Raw genomic sequence first — 17052 nt, 5'->3', positions numbered from 1 at the left:
TTTTACTTATAAAATTTGGCCATTTCTTCTCTCACGATTGAAACAGAGGGAGTAAGAAGAGGAGTGATTTTTCTGGACTTACTGGGTAAAATCTAGACTAAAAAGATGGAGAAATAGAGTTGGGACAAAATATGTAAGGGTATGAAAAAGAGATATCTTGAAATTAGCAACTGGCTTGTAAGTAGAGAAGTTAAGAAAATCAACTCACGAGAGTTTGCACAACTTCTCCAATTCCTGAAGAAAGGGAATCTGCGTCCACTGGTTTCCATGTTGGCTGACAGTTATGTATGTTAAAAGGAGAATAGTATTTTGTATGTTTAATGACTTTTGAAAATCATATGCCAAGTTGTTTTTTTCACACAGCAACATGATACAGTGTTTGGGAAAGGAATTTCAATTCATGAGTTTTCTTTAAAATCAAAATCTAACCCCCATCTTCAACCCCCTTTAGAATTGCTGTTTTGATTCCTATACCAGTAAAGAGCCTAGCTTGGGCTTCTCAGGGTGATATCTCATAAAATCCCGTGGTAACCAAGCTTTTCACAACAAGCATCCAGCTGGCTTTCTGTCTTTATATGTGTCAACCAGGCAGGCAGCTGTGAGTCATCATATACACATTGGGGTCATTTGGCAGATAATCTTTATAGATGAAAAATGGATTTGAGTGTTTATTGATTTCTTCACTTCAGTGTGGAATGAGGAAGCTCCGTTAAGTAAGGCAGTGGGTCCTGAAAAGTGTCGTCCAGAACCAGCAGCATCCAAGTGATGCACTTGGGAATTTGTTAGAAATTCAGTTCTCGTGCCCCACCCCAGACCAACTGAATCAGAAACTCTGGGTGTGGAACTCAGCAATCTGTGTTTTAATAAGCCCTCCAGGTGACTGTGATGCATGCTCAAGTTTAAGAACTCCTGAGTAATGTGTGGATGAGGTCGGGAGAATTAAGGAAGTAGGCTAAGGAGAGAAACCAGTTCAGGCCAACTCCCTCCAAAACACCTACGTTGTTATACAACTGAAAGAAGTTTGAAAGGAACATTAAGGATGATCTTCCTCAGGGTTAGGAAATAAACCAGACACAGCCTGAGGGAGAGTGAACGAGGATGGGGAAAGTACTACCGATTTTTCTCTTGGGGTTGTGCTCTCAGCTGTGCTGACCTAGGCAAGTATTGCCTGTGAAAAAAATCCTACTCAAATCCAACTGGAAAAAAGAATTTCTTGATTTCTGTTCTTACAAAACCCAGGATTCTGATTTCAGGCATGGCAGGATCCAGGAACTTAATCACAGTCATTAGGAATCTGTTTCTGACCTGTCGGCTTTTTTTCTTTGTGGTTGGCTTCACTTTTAGGCCAGCTCTCTCCAAAATTTAAAAAAGATGATTCCTAGACACTTCAGAATTTTTATGTGATCCTTGGAGCCAGAATGTTCAAGGAAAAAGAGCATGCTTTTACGAAGGTCCAGCAGAAGCCCCTACAGAGAGTTTCCTTGTCTCAATTTGGGTTGGACGTTCATTCCAGGATCTGAGGCTGGGGATGTGCTGCTCTGATTGGCCAGGCCCAAGTCACGTGCCCATCGGGGCTTGAGGGGTGGGGCCAGCTTCATCCAGACCACATGATTTGCAAGGCAGAGAAGAGAAAGAAAGGCTGAGCAGGCAAGTACGCATATGGTCCCTCTAGTGAGTTATCTAAACTCGTTTGTTAAAATGGAAATAGTATTATGTACAGGCAGTGTTTGGGAGTCAAAGAGAAAATTTATATCCTACTTAGCGTTTGTTCAGTGCTTACCAGGGTGCTTTTCTAAGCATTTTACATACACTAACTCATCTAATCTTCAGAACCACCCTAGAAAATAGACACCATGAACACCTTAATTTTACAGACAAGGGAACCCAGGCACAGAGAGATTAGGTAACTTGCCAACAGTCATAGGATTTAATTAAAAAAAAATTTACCAAGGCACTTCGACCCGAGGTCTTCTGAATCATCTAAGATACCACCTCCTGAAAAGCATTGGGCAATGTTAGCGCGGTGCATGCTCTGGTGCGCCGCCCAGACTTCCCTCTGGAACCAAGGCACTCATTCACTGATTTCCGCAGTGGCTGGGAGTGTGGCTGCTATTGCCTATGGAGTCCCTAGCTTTCAGTTGCCCTCAGCTGAAGGGAGCAGTCTAGCCATGGTTCCCTCTGACCTTGGCGACAGCCTGTATCCAGTGACTGGATGATGCAGGAGTCCAAAGACCTGTCCTTCTGGCCTCTGTAGGGCCATCCTGGCTCTGGAGCTCCTTGTAAGACCAGTCAACACATCCCTCTGCCCACTGCTGCTTCCTTGACTCTCTTACAATGTTGTTCCCAGAGCACTCTCCAATAAAACTCCTTCCTGCACACAAATCTCAGTCTCAGAGTCTGTTTCCCAGAGAACCCAACTCAGGACAGCTGGTTGTTGTTCTTCATCTTTGTGTCTTTCACAGAGTCTAGCATAACAAAACCACTGTCTAAGATACTCCAAGATGAAAGAATGAAGACGTGTAGGCATTTCTCTGGGGATGTTAAGATGAGACATATTGACCCCATCTCCTCCCTGATATAAGGACCCCAAAGTACACAAAATATCTACTTGAAATCTCTGCTTACAGGTCGCTCTATTAGCAAAGCCTTCCCTCACCCTCTGATAAAAATTCCAGCCCCCTCTCTATACTCTTACACTCTCAATCCCTCTTTCTCTGATTTATTTTCTTATCATAATACTTACCGCCAAAACTTTCCCTCTCCCTCTCTGTCTGTCTGTCTGTCTATCTATTCATCTATCAATTGTCTATCTATTCATCCATCCATCTATGTAGATAATAGATATATGGATAGAGATATTTAGATATAGATCTTTCTCTCTCTATATGTTTCTCTCCCCAACCCTACTCTCTGTCTTTCTCACAAATTTCCTCTCTTGCCTCTGCAGAATATAAGCTCTATGAGAGGAAGAATTTCTGTTTTCCTCATTGCTTTATCCTCAGTGCCTACATCAGTCTCTGGCTCATACTGGGTGCTGATTAAATATCTGTTGAATAAATGCAAGATAAAATAAGCAGATTAACTGAAGAGAGGGGACAACAAGGCCGCTCACAGAAAGAAATCAACTGATGGCACAGAGAACAATCTGTGCCATCAGCAGCAACACTGCTGAACACATGTGCCACACCCTGGGGCTCAGACCACAGCTGTGTCCTGCCCAGTGCACCCCTGCCCCTCCCTGGCAAGGGCTTGCGCCCCAACCTTGACTCCTAGACCCCTTTCCAATAGGCAGTCTTAACTCTGCTAGTTACAAGGTGTGCAATCCTACAAATTTCTTACCTTTTCAGCCTTAAATTTGTTATCTGAAGATGGGGATTCTGTGCTTCTCACCTGATAGGGACTAAAGGTGATCCCTTACATGGAGAGTCATGCACAGAGTCTATGCTCAATAAATACTATCTCTCATTGGTTGTGGTATCTGTGGCAGTACTAGGAGACGTATGAGCTGTCGGCAGTTTATAGAAAGGATTTATGCTCTGGACTGGAGATTGGGCAAGATGATGGCTCAGCCTTTTGTTAATTCTAAGCCTGTAGCTTTAGGTGACAATCTGAGTGGAGGCTAGTTTTCTTTTTCTAACCAGAGCAAAGCCCCCTCTTTGTTTTGGTTTGAGTAGGGTAGTTTTCCCTAGACACATTTATACATAGTTTTCCAATACAGCACAGTGCAGTCATTGATATGAACTCTGGAGCTCTATCACTTGGGTTCAATTTTTGGCTCTACAACATACTAGCTGAGATGTTGGGGGTTGTGTACCCACCTTCTGCCTTGATTTATTCATCTCTACAGTGGGGATAATATAAAAGGGGCTAGGTCTACTGTGCTAAATTTTTATTAGACCTCATAGATACCTGTTTGGGCAAGTGCATGGACTGGTCATGTCACAGCTGACGTGACTGCCCATCTATTATTGTAATGTCACTGGACAATAAAGCAAGGTGGTGCCAATGGGGTTGTAAATAAATGCACTTAGAACTGGATGGTAGAGCTAGCTGATATGGATAACTAATGTTACTTTTTACAGCCACATGAAGCAATTTTTCAGAACTTCACGGTGGAAGGCCTTCCTGCAATCTGTCAGGGTCTCTCCTTGGACAAGTAGAATACCATTGTCACCAGCCTGAGCCCATCTCCTATCAGAAACTGAGGAGAGTTGAGAATTCTCCCTCCCCTAGGATCTCCCCAACTTGATGTTCTCTATGAACACTTGCTGAAAGTGTATTCTTTATTATGCCCCAAAGCAAGAATCCAACTTTACAGTCATGGGTCACTTAACAACGGGCATATGTTCTGAGAAATGCATCATTAGGTGATTTAATCATTGTGAGCATTATAGAGTGTACTTACACAAATGTAGATAGTATAGCCTACTACGCACCTAGGCCATATGGTGTAGCCTACAGCTCATAGGCTACACACCTGTACAGCATATTACTGTACTGAATACTGTAGGCAACTGTAACCCAATGGTAACTATTTGTGTATCTAAACATAGAAAAGGTACAATAAAAATATGGTTTAAAAGATAAAAAATGGTACACCTGTATAGAGTACTTACCATGAATGGAGCTTGCAGGACTAGAATTTGCTCTGGATGAGTCAGTGAGTGAGTGATGAGTGATGTGAAGGCCTAGGACATTACTGTACACTACTGTAGACTTTATCAACACTGTACACTTAGGTACACTAAATTTATTAAAAAACATTTTTCTTTCTTCAATAATAAATTAACCTTAGTTTACTGTAACTTTTTTACTTTATAAAATTAAATTTTTTTAAAACTTTTGACTCTTTTTTAATAACCCTTAGCTTAAAACACAAACACATTGTACAGCTATACAAAAATATTTTCCTTCTTTATATCCTTATTCTATAAATGTTTTATTTATTTTTAAAATTTTTAATTTTTTTTTTTACTTTTTAAACTTTTTTGTTAAAAACTAGGACACAAACATACACGTTAGCCTAGGCCTAGACAGGGTCAGGGTCATCAATATCACTGTCTTCTGTCTCCACATCTTGTCCCACTGGAAGGTCTTCAGGGGCAATAACACGCAGGGAGCTGTCATCTCCTGTGATAACAATGTCTTCTTCTGGAATACCTCCTGAAGGACCTGCTTGAGGCTCTTCTCGAGGAGGTGTCACTGTTTTCAGAAATATGTTCATGGCGGTTTGCTTGGTTTGTTTCTTTTTTCCATCATGGATTTGCTTCTAAGTAGATAATGTACCATGAACATTCCTCTCTCTTAATGAAAACCTTTTGGTGTTGAAGTCCATGTTTTGAAACTGTTTAAGAAGCTTGTTGAGGTCTGCAAAAGCTCCTGCTAAACCCTTCACTGTGAATTTTCTTGAGGATTCTTCTTTTTCTTCTCCTGTAGTTTCCTTTTCTCTTGCCTCTTCTTCCGCTATGCTTTTCTGTTCCAGTTCTAACAACTCCTCGTTAGTCAATTCCTCAGGAACTGCCTTTAGGAGCTCCTCAATGTCATCCTCACCCAGGTTCAAGTTGTTTGCCATCTCAACCACAGCCTTATGGATTTTTACAATCTCCTCATCCTGTGCAAATCCTTTGAAGTCATGGACAAACTTCTTGAGTGTCTTCTTCCAGATGCCATTCATACACTCCTGTTGACATCACCCCAAGCCCAAGCAAGTTTCTTGATGCAGTCATAGATGTTGTAATCCTTCCAGAATTGCATCAGTGTCCTCTCAGTGTCTTCTTCAGTTGCAGCAATAGCCTGGGCAAAAGTCCTCCTCAGGTAGTAGGCCTTAAGAGCTGCTGTAACACCTTGATCCATTGGTTGGATCAAAGAGGTAGTGTTTGGAGGGAGAAACATCACTTTGATATTGTGATGAAGATCACCAATAAAAGGAGGATATCTGGGAGCATTATCAACAATAAGCAAAGTCTTGAAAGGTATGTTATTCTCCAAATAGTACTTCTCCATTTCGCTGTCATGGCAATTCAGGAGGGCATCTTGGAAGAGGAGCTGGGTCATCCGTGACTTCTTATCGCTCCTGTAGTACACTGGCAATGTGTGCTTACTGATACGCTTGAAGGCCCTGGGGTTCTCACTGTGCCAGATCGCAAAGGGCTTCAATTTGCAGCCTGCAACATTGCCCTGAAGCAAGACTGTTATCCTGTCCTTAAGAGCCTTGAAACCTGGCATTGACTTGACTTCTTTATGGATGAAATTCCTTTCAGGGATCTGTTTCCAGAATAGGGAGTTTTCATCCATATTGAATATTTGCTCTAGCAAGTAATTTCCTCCACAATCAGCTTATCTGGAGTTTCCAAAAATTCTTCAGCTGCTTTCACATCAGCACTCGCAGACTCACCACTCACTTTCACGTTATGTAATGAATAATGATTCTTGAATCATTTAAACCACCCAGAGCTAGCAGTAAATTCAGTATTGATGTTGAGTCCAGCCTTTTCTTTCAACATTGCAAACAAACTTTTTGTTTTGGCTGTGATCGTCATGGTGCTGAGAGGGACACGCTTCTGTGTCTGGTCTTTAATCTAGGTCATTGGAAGTTTCTCCATGTCTGATATAGGTGCTTTTCGAATTTTTCTTAGTCTTGTTGCCTTCAAGAAAGCAAAACTTTTAACAGCTTCCATTATTTTGTTCTTGTTCTTCAAGATCATAGCTATGGTGGAATGAAATATGCCTGACTGGCGATCAATAACCATCACTGATTTTCCATCTTCATAGTCCTTAATCACTTTTAATTTCATTTCCAGGTCCATCACTCAACGTGGCCTCTCACTGGCAACATTAGCAGTGGATTTTGTACACTTAGGGGCCATAATGAACAAAACAATGTAAGATTAAATCAAGCACAAGAGAAGATGGTGCAATCAAGAGACATGGTAAACAGAGATATATGAGGCTGTTGCTGGCATAACACGGCATACTGTTTTACACTAAACTTTTTTAATAAGTAGAGTGCACTCTAAAATAACAATAAAAAGTATAGTATAGTAAAAACATAAACCAGTAACATAGTCGTTTCTTATTATCAAGTATTATGTACTGTACATATTTGTAGGTACTATATCTTTATACTACTGGTAGCGCAGTAGGTTTGTTTACACCAGCATCGCCACAAACACATGAATAATGCATTGTGCTACGACATTATGACAGCTACAGTGTCACTACGCGATAGGAATTTTTTAGCTCCATTATAATCTTTTGGAACCACTGTCGTATATGCGATCCATCATTGACCAAATGTCATTGTGCAATGCATGACTATACTCTTTTTCTACTTGTCTTATAAATCTGTAAGAACGGCGAAAGGGATTGGCACCGCCATTCCCCATGAAGTAAGTGGGCTGAGCAGGACCTGCATCAGCAGATTCGCCATGGGGCCCAGCTTCTTCACCAGCACCTGACAGGATATACATAAGGGCGACCTCGATTGCAGGTCTTGGTGCCTACTTGTCTGCATTTCAAGGAGAAGATGCAAGAAGGAAGTACAGTTTTTGCCTTAGAGCTCTGCTTTCATTGTGTTTTTATTTTTTATTTTTTTAAAGATTTTATTTATTTATTTTTCCCCCCAAAGCCCCAGTAGATAGTTGTATGTCATAGTTGCACATCCTTCTAGTTGCTGTATGTGGGACGCCGCCTCAGCATGGCCGGAGAAATGGTGCGTCGGTGCGCGCCCGGGATCCGAACCCAGCCAGCAGCGGGGCGCGCACTTAACCGCTAAGCCACGAGGCCGGCCCCTCATTGTGTTTTTAAAGAAGATGAAATATCAGCCATTAATCGAGCTGGTCTTCTGATTGCCATTTGGGCTGGTGAACTTTGATCACGGGGTGAGAATTGTGAGGAGTGGAAGTGAGGTAGGAGGGGATGTTGATTCCCTAATCTCTAGCACTTTGAAGTGTACAATCTTTTTTTTCCATTTTAGAAGTAGTGAGACAAACAGGTTGATGAAATGACTTGTTGAGGGTGTGGCTAACGTTTAATGTTTCTTTGAAAGAGAAAAGAATTCTGTGTCTTCAAAATTCCAGTTGGCCTTTTAGTTACCTTGAGGCCAGTAGTGGTGCTCCCCTCTCTCGCACATATATCTGCATGGATGGTAGCTAGGAATATGCAGATGCAGGGGAGAGGAATCCCCAGAGCCAGGGGCCGGGACTGGATCCCAACCACCTTTAGTGGTCCAGGATCTGCAACTCCATGTGTTGGGGGCATGCCAAAGTGGAAAGCGCACATTTCCCTCTCTGAAGGCGTCTCTCTTTCCCTTGACGGATCTGTGGCCTCTCGTGAAACTGGAACTCTCTTCAAAGGTGAATTGATTCAGAGTCATTAAGTTTGTGCTGTGTCGGCAGGCAGCACTTAGGTAGTGAAAGTATAGCAAAAAAGCAGCAGTGTCTCCAAAGGGTGATATTATTCCAAGAGGTTAATGAAGATTTTTCATGCATTTCAGAGCTGTGGAGCAGCAGTGCACTGCTGCTTGCTTTTAGAGCTTGCCTGTCGCTGCTGTCAAGGTCAGATTGTCCTTGCCATCCCTCAGTGCCCATTAAAATAGTACACAAATAGCAAAGACTGCAGTTGCTTGACTAACTCTTGTGCACCCTGGATTTTTTTGGGCAAACTGCAAGAGGTTGCTTTGGCTTTCTCTGGTGCAGCAGAATGACCTCCATTCTCCACTAATGATGCCATATTAGGAGAAGGAAAGGATTTGTGGGAGATAATATCAAAGCTGAATTGAGAGTATTATTGAAGAAAATTAATTATTTGCTAAGCTCTCCTTCATTCCCTTTTCTCTAGATTAGCATGGTTTCTTCTTCAGTCTTTCTGTATAGCCACATCAATATTCAGGCACATATTTCCTCCTGGTATTCAACTATTGTTAAGCATTTGACACTTACAATGTTTATAGCATTTATAAGATCTTTTAAATTAGTTCTTTTCATTAAATATTTATTTTTAAAATAATATTTTTATTATGAAAGAATTATATGACTATTATAGAGAGCTTGGAACATAAAAAAATATAGAAAAGAAAAGAAAAGCATCCAGAGGGTCAACACCCATAGATAGCTGTGAGGAGTGAAAATTAAGACCCAAATCACATACCCACTTTATGAGAGATGTGGAATTGCTCTGGCTCAGTTCAGTTCTCTGTTCATCAGTCAGGTTGCTCCCCTCACTGGGCAAAAGGACTTTTAATTTTAGGTGTACCACATTGAAAAATTATTACCTGTAGTCTCACTGAAGAGCAGGGACACATTTCTTACTCATTTTTTCTCCATAGATTTTATTTAATTTTATAATTATTTTTACAGCTTCTTTGAGGTATAATTGACAAACAATAAACCACACCTGTTTAAAGTATACAATTTGATGAGTTATGTATATATATATGCATATAAGTATACATATATATATATATATACACACACACACACACACACATATACTAGATTTTGGTGATGGTGTCACTATATTTATATATATGTATCTGTGAAACCATCACCAAAACCAAATAAATGAATATGGTTATCACTTGCAAAAATTTCCTTATGCCCCTCTCCCACCCCAGGCAACTATTGCTTTCTGTTACCATAGATTAGTTTGCATTTTTGAAAATTTTATGTAATTGGAATCTTATTTTTTCTGGCTTCTTTCACTCAGAATAATTATTTTGAGATCAGTCCATGTAGTTGTGTGTATCCATAGTGCATTCCTTTTTATTGCTGAGTAGTATTCCATTGTAAGAATATACCACAATTTTTATCCGTTTACCTATTGATGGACATTTAGCTTGTTTCCAGTTTTTGGCTATTGCAAGCACAGCTGCTATGAACATTCTTGTGTGTCTTTGTGTGGATTTGCTTTTGTTTCTCTTGGACAGATATCTAGGAGTGGAATGGCTGGGTCATATGGCAGGCATATGTTTACTATCTTAGAAACTGTTTTCCAAAGAGGTGGAACCATTTTATATTTCCACTAGTAGTGTATGAGATTTCCAGTTGCTCCATATTCTGGAAAACACTCAGTAAGATCAGTCTTTTAAATTCTAGCCATTCTAACGGATATGTAGTGGTATCTCATTGTGGTTTTACTTCAGACTAATTGCCCTAGTGACTAACGTTGTTGAACATCTTTTCATGTGATTATTTGCCATCTGTATATCTTCTTTGGTGAAGCATCTGTTCAAATATTTTGCCTGTTTTTAAAAAATTATGTTGTTGTAAGAGTTTTTTATATATTCCAGATACCAGTTTTCTGGCAGATAGATGCTTTGTAAAGATCTTCTTCCAATCTGTTGCTTAATTTTTCCTCGTCAAAAGTGTCTTTGGGTGAAACCCAATTTATTGATTCTTTTTCTTTTTGTGTCCTATTTAAGAAATCTTTGCCAAACTAAGGTCATGAAGATTTTTTCCTATTTTCTTCTGGAAGTTTTATAGTTTTAGCTCTTAAATTTAGGTTTATGATCCATTTTGAGTTAATTTTTGTATGTAATATGAAGTAAGAATTGAGGGTCATTTTTATACGTATCGATATCCAGTTGTTCCAGTACCATTTATTAAAAAGATTATCTTTCTTTTTTGAATTGCCTTGGCACATTTGTCAAAAATCATAGATATTTGGGTTTATGCTCTATTCTAATCCATTTGTTGATTTATCTATTTTTATGCCAATTCTACACTGTCTTGATTAACATAGCTTTAAAAAAGGTTTTGAAGTCAGACAGTATAAGCCGTCTGTCTCTTTCTTTCCCAAAGTTGTTTTGAATTTTCATATACATTTCTGAATCAGCTTGTCAACGTCTAAGAAAAACCCTCCTGGGATTGTGATTGGGATCACATTGAATCTGTAACTCAATTTGAGGAGAATTGACATCATAGCTATATTGATGTCTCTCATCTATGAACATAGTGTCTCTCTTCATTTATTTAAGTCTTTAGTTTTTCTCAGCAATGTTTTGTGGTTTTCAGTGTATTGGCCTTGCACATGTTTTGTCAGATTTATTTTTAAGTATTTAATATTTTTTAGATGGTATTATAAATGATGTTTTAAAAAACTTCCATTTCTGATTGTTTGTTGCTAGTATATTGACAATTTTTGTATATTGACCTTGCAACCTTGTTAAACTCAACTTATTAATTCTATTAGCCTTTTCGGGTGGACTCCATAGAATTTTTTACTAGACAGTCATATAATCTACAAATGAAGACAGTTTTATTTCTTCCTTTCATACTGGAAGACTTTCATCTTTATTTTTTTCTGATTACATTGAATAGAATCTCCAGTACATGTTGACGAGAAGTGGCGAAAGCAGACATCCTTGCATTGTTCCTGATCGTAGGTGGAAAGCTTTCAGTTATTCACCATTTTGTATGATGTTAGCTCTTATTCATTTTTGAGTGGGGACCTCATATCATACACACATTTTAATGTTTAATAAATGAAATAATGAGTGGAAACTCAGGAATATGAATTAATTCCTCTCCACAAAGAGGGGATTACATGATACAGAAATTCTGGCAAATTTTATGGTTCCTTGATCCAGCACTGGATACATATATTCTCTGTCATGGAGGTTGTAATTATCAATTGGAAGGAAGATTCATGAAACACCTCTTGGTTCATGGTATTTTAGATCAAAGTTACAGAGTTAATAGATTCTGGTACCAACTCTAATGTTGGAGGGGAGTTCCCTATACCAACAAGCAATTCTCGGGCACCAGCATGGTGTCCCAAAAATTCAACTCAATTCTGACACTATCTACTCAGAGATAGCATCAGATTCCACAGGTTAAGGGTTTAGTTCTACAAGATTGCCCCTCCAGCCCACATACCTCAGATGCCAGTCAGTCACAAGGGCAGGCTATTACCTATGTTTCTGACTAACTGGCTGCAGATTGGACGTTCCAATGACCCCTTCCAACTCAGGATGCCAATGGCAAGTCCAAATTGTTACTTGTGCTTCTGACTGCTGACTGACTGGCTCTAAATGAAAGGTTACCATGACGTCCTCCTTGGGTTCAATTAATTTGCTAGAACAGCTCACAGAACTCAGAGAAACATTTTACTTGCTAGATCACCAGTTTGTTGTAAAGGGATCTAACTCTGGAACAGTCAGATGAAGAGATGTATAGGGCAAGGTATGTTGAAGGGTGTGGAGCTTCCGCATCTTCTCTGAGCACATCATTCTCCCCCCATCTCCATGTATTCACCAATCCGGAAGCTCCCCGAACCCTCTTGGGTTTTTATGGAGGCTTCATTACATAGGCATGGTTAATTAAATCGTTGGCCATTGGCAATTGATCTCAGCCTCCAGCCGCTCTCTGCTCCCCGGGAGGTCGGGGGATGGGACTGAAAGTTCCAATCCTCTAATTCCAAGGTTGGCTCCATTGGCAACCAGCCCTCATCCATAGGCACTTTCCAAAAGCCACCTCATTAACATAACAAAAGACACCTTTATCACTCTCAATGCTTAGGAAATTCCAAGGGTTTTGGGAGCTCTGTGCCAGAAATGGGATCAAGACCAAATACATATTTCTTATTATAAATCACAGTATCACAGCTATAGAGTGAGATTGTCTTGCTCAGGATTGCCCATCTTTCAACTCCTGACATTTTCCTCTTAGGCAGGCATTCAACATTATGAGGATACTGGTGTCTAAGAGAGAATTACAGTAGCGAGATGGAAGGGATTTGATTCATGGTAATTATCAAGGCAATGTTATTTGCATATATAGAGATGTAGAGAATAGTGATGACAAATTCAAGGATAGGTAGAAAGGCTCTGAAAAACAAGGTTTCAGAGAGGACCTGAACACATAGTTTTTGAAGGATGATTAGTATCTTCAACTATCTTATTGGAATACAGATATCTGAATTTCCTGCTTAATTCACAGGCCTCAAAAGTTTTGACCAAGGGGCCGGCCCGGTGGCGCAAGCGGTTAAGTGCGCGCGCTCCGCTGCGGCGGCCCGGGGTTCGCTGGTTCGGATCCCGGGCGCGCACCGACGCACTGCTTGGTAAGCCATGCTGTGGCGGCGTCCCATATAAAGTGGAGGAAGATGGGCACAGATGTTAGCCCAGGGCCGTCTTCCTCAGCAAAAAAGGAGGAGGATTGGCGGATGTTAGCTCAGGGCTGATCTCCTCACAAAAAAAAAAAAAAAAAAAAAAAAAAAAAAAAAAAAAGTTTTGACCAAGCACAGTTCTGAAAAAATAACTTGGGGGCGTGTACTGTCATCTGGTAGAAAATATGCACAGAGCCATACTAAAATTTCACGTGGAAATAACCCATACATTAAATGGTTAAATTTCTAAGCTAAGCAAGAAGCATTTCCTAAGTGTCAGTGATTGAGTTAACAAGGGTGGGTATAGGGAGCTTAGGGTAGAGTGAGCCCAGGAGGGACCTGACTATGCGGATCTCACCAATGACTCCATGGTACGTTGGAATTGTTGGGGTTGCTTAACTGCAGAGGTGGAGGAAGAGTTTCAGTTTAGAGCACATATTAATTCCAGTTCTTTTTGTTCCAATGGAGTGTATTCAAATAGCTTACAAACTGTGAAGAAGAGCTTGCAAACCTCAAAGAAGTGAGGACTTTTTAAAAAAACTAATTTCTTTGTCTTATTATATGAGAAATATGAGTTCTTATGGGAAAAAATTTAAAAACATATGCTATTATCCAAGTAAACATATACATATCCACATATTTTAAAGAAAGTGGAAATCAATATATACATATATATTTGTCCTTTTAAGCTTGTTTTATTTATTTTATTTTGTTTTTTTAATTTTTTGTTTATTGCAGTAACATTGGTTTATAACATTGTAAAAATTTCAGGTGTACATCATTATACTTCTATTTCTGCATAGATTACATCATGTTCACCACCAAAATACTAATTACAACCCATCACCACACACATGTACTGAATTATCCCTTTCACCCTCCTCCCTCCCCCCTTCCCCTCCGGTAACCACCAATCCAATCTTTGTCCCTATGTGTTTGTTTATTGTTGTTATTATCTACTACTTAATGATGGAAATCATACGGTATTTGACCTTCTCCCTCTGACTTATTTCACTTTGCATAATACCCTCAATGTCCATCCATGTTGTCACAAATGGCTGGATTTCATCGTTTCTTATGGCTGAGTAATATTCTGTTGTGTATATATACCACATCTTCTTTATCCATTCGTCCCTTGATGGGCACTTAGGTTGCTTCCAAGTCTTGGCTATTGTGAATAACACTGCAATGAACACAGGGGTGCATGTACCTTTACAAATTGGTGTTTTCAAGTTCTTTGGATAAATACCCAACAGTGGAATAGCTGGATCATATGGTAGTTCTATCCTTGATTTTTTGAGGAATCTCCATACTGTTTTCCATAGTGGCTGCACCAGTTTGCACTCCCACCAGCAGTGTATGAGAGTTCCCTTCTCTCCACATCCTCTCCAACACATGTTGTTTCCTGTCTTATTAATTATAGCCATTCTGACTGGCGTGAGGTGATATCTCATTGTAGTTTTGATTTGCATTTCCCTGATAGTTAGTGATTTTGAACATCTTTTCATGTGTCTGTTGGCCATCTGTATATCTTCTTTGGAGAAATGTCTGTTGAGGTCTTTTGCCCATTTTTTAATTGGGTTGGTAGTTTTTTTGTTGTTGAGATGCATGAGTTCTTTATATATTTTGGAGATTAAGCCCTTATCAGAAGTATGGTTTGCAAATATCTTCTCCCAATTGTTAGGTTGTCTTTTCGTTTTGTTGATGGCTTCCTTTGCTGTGCAGAAGCTTTTTAGTTTGATGTAGTCCCATTTGTTTATTTTTTCTATTGTTTCTCGTGCCTGGTCAGACATGGTGTTTGAAAAGATGTTGCTAAGACCGATGTTGAAGAGCGTACTGCCTATGTTTTCTTCTAGAAGTTTCACAGTTTCAGGTCTTACATTCAAGTCTTTAATCCATTTGAAGTTAATTTTTGTGTATGGTGTAAGGTATAAGCTTGTTTTATAATACACAATTTTCCATATGCTTAAATATTCAAGGTCACAATTATAAATATTTTCATAACATTATATTGTATGTATATAATTATTTAGCCAATGCCCTATGGTTAACAATTAGGTTGTTTCCAACTTACAACATTACAAGGATTAGAGAGATTTATATTTTTGTGTGTATTTCAATTATTTTCTCAGAATAAATTCCCAGAAATTAAAATATTGGTGAAGGGTTAAAACAACTTTGGCATTTTTATATGTGTTGACAAATCACTTTCTGGAGAGTTTGAACTGATTTAGACTCATAGTAGCAGTAGATGAGGTGCTCATTTCACCACATACTGACAGCAGTGAGTATTATTTTAAAAAACATACTTGCCAATCCTGCCCTAATGGAACTTAAAGCTTAGTTATATCCTTTTGCTAATTAAAAAAATCAAAATGGTTTTCTTCTTTTATTGACATATAAGATCTCTTTATATTAAGAATTTTTATTATATGTGTTGCAGATATATCCCTAGCTTGTCTTTTACCTTTAAATTTTGATGTTCAGAGGCTCACTAGGTATTGCAGCCAGTCACTTCCAGGAAGAGCTCCCTGAAAGCCACCAATTCAGCAGAAGCAGTGTTAACACCTCCACTTCGAAGTTCAACGTTCCTCCCATGCCTCGTCCAGCAAGGGGGCTGGAGATCACTTTTGAGACAGTTCAATAATTGGTTAAAAAAAGAAAAGCTATTTTTTATGGCTGAGTATTATTCCGTTGTATATATATACCACATCTTTATCCATTCATCTATCAATGGGTGCATAGGTTGTTTCCAAGTCTTGGTATTGTGAATAATGCTGCAATGAACATAGAGGTGCGTATATCTTTTCAAATAAGTGTTTTTGTGTTTTTTTGGATAAACTATAAATCCAGGTATACGTTGTTATATTTTTGTATAGACTACATCGTGTTCCCCACCAAAAGCTCTTCTTAGAGACTTGTTCTCAGCTGCGGGTCTATTCACCAGTTCTGTCACTCACCTCATCATTGGAAATTGGAACTAATGAAAAAGAAGATCTGAAAAAAATACATTAAAAACTAGGGAGAAGTGAGTACACGAAATGTGTACCATCAGTTCTTTGATGTTACTGGAGGTAATGCAGATTCACAAAATAGGCTCTGAATTTTCTTAACACATTAGGAAAATGCCATCACTCACAGAAATTTTATCTTTAAAGAGAAAAAGCAATTGTTTAGAAGAAGTAAAACTTTTCCAGGTCCTGAGATGAACTGCTCCCTTGGCCCTTGTAGAGAGAACCCAGTGTACCTCAGTGACACGTTGACTGTGAGGGTATTATTGAAGACATTGTTCACTGACAAATAGAAATTGCATATGTTAAAGGTATACAACTTGGTGTTTTGATATATGTATACATTGTGAAATCATCACCACAACCAAGCTAATGAACATATCCATCACCTCACACAATTACCATTTTATTCTTCTTCATCTTTGTGTGTGTGTGTGGTGAGAGTACTTAAAATCTACCCTGTTAGCAAATTTCAAATATACCATACAGTATTGTTAACTATAGTCACCATGCTGTATGTTAGATCTCCAGAACTCATTCACGTGGCATAACTGAAGCTTTGTACCTTTCACCAAGACCTTCCCATTTTCCCTCCTCCCAGCTCGTGGCAACCATCATTCTACTCTCTACTTCTATGAGTTTGACTATTTTATATTCTGTGTATAAATGATATCAATGATCTGAGCATAAATCTTATATTAGAGGAAAAGAGAGACTTCCCTGTAGTCCTTTATAAATATTAAATCTCTCAACTAGTTTTTGATAAAATTAAGCATCGGTGCTTAATACAATACTGCATTGTATATTTGAAATTTGCTAACAGGGTGATAGCTGAAGAACAGATGAACCATGTTGCTGGCTAAGTGCAGACCCACATGCTTAACAGCTGAGCAGAGAGTGGGTTTGACAGTTTGGGAAAGTTGAGGAGCCTAATAGG

This window comes from Diceros bicornis, chromosome 14 (genome assembly GCF_020826845.1).
Source record: "Diceros bicornis minor isolate mBicDic1 chromosome 14, mDicBic1.mat.cur, whole genome shotgun sequence".
In the NCBI taxonomy this organism is placed as follows: domain Eukaryota; kingdom Metazoa; phylum Chordata; class Mammalia; order Perissodactyla; family Rhinocerotidae; genus Diceros; species Diceros bicornis.
Note: the sequence above shows the minus strand (reverse complement) of the source record.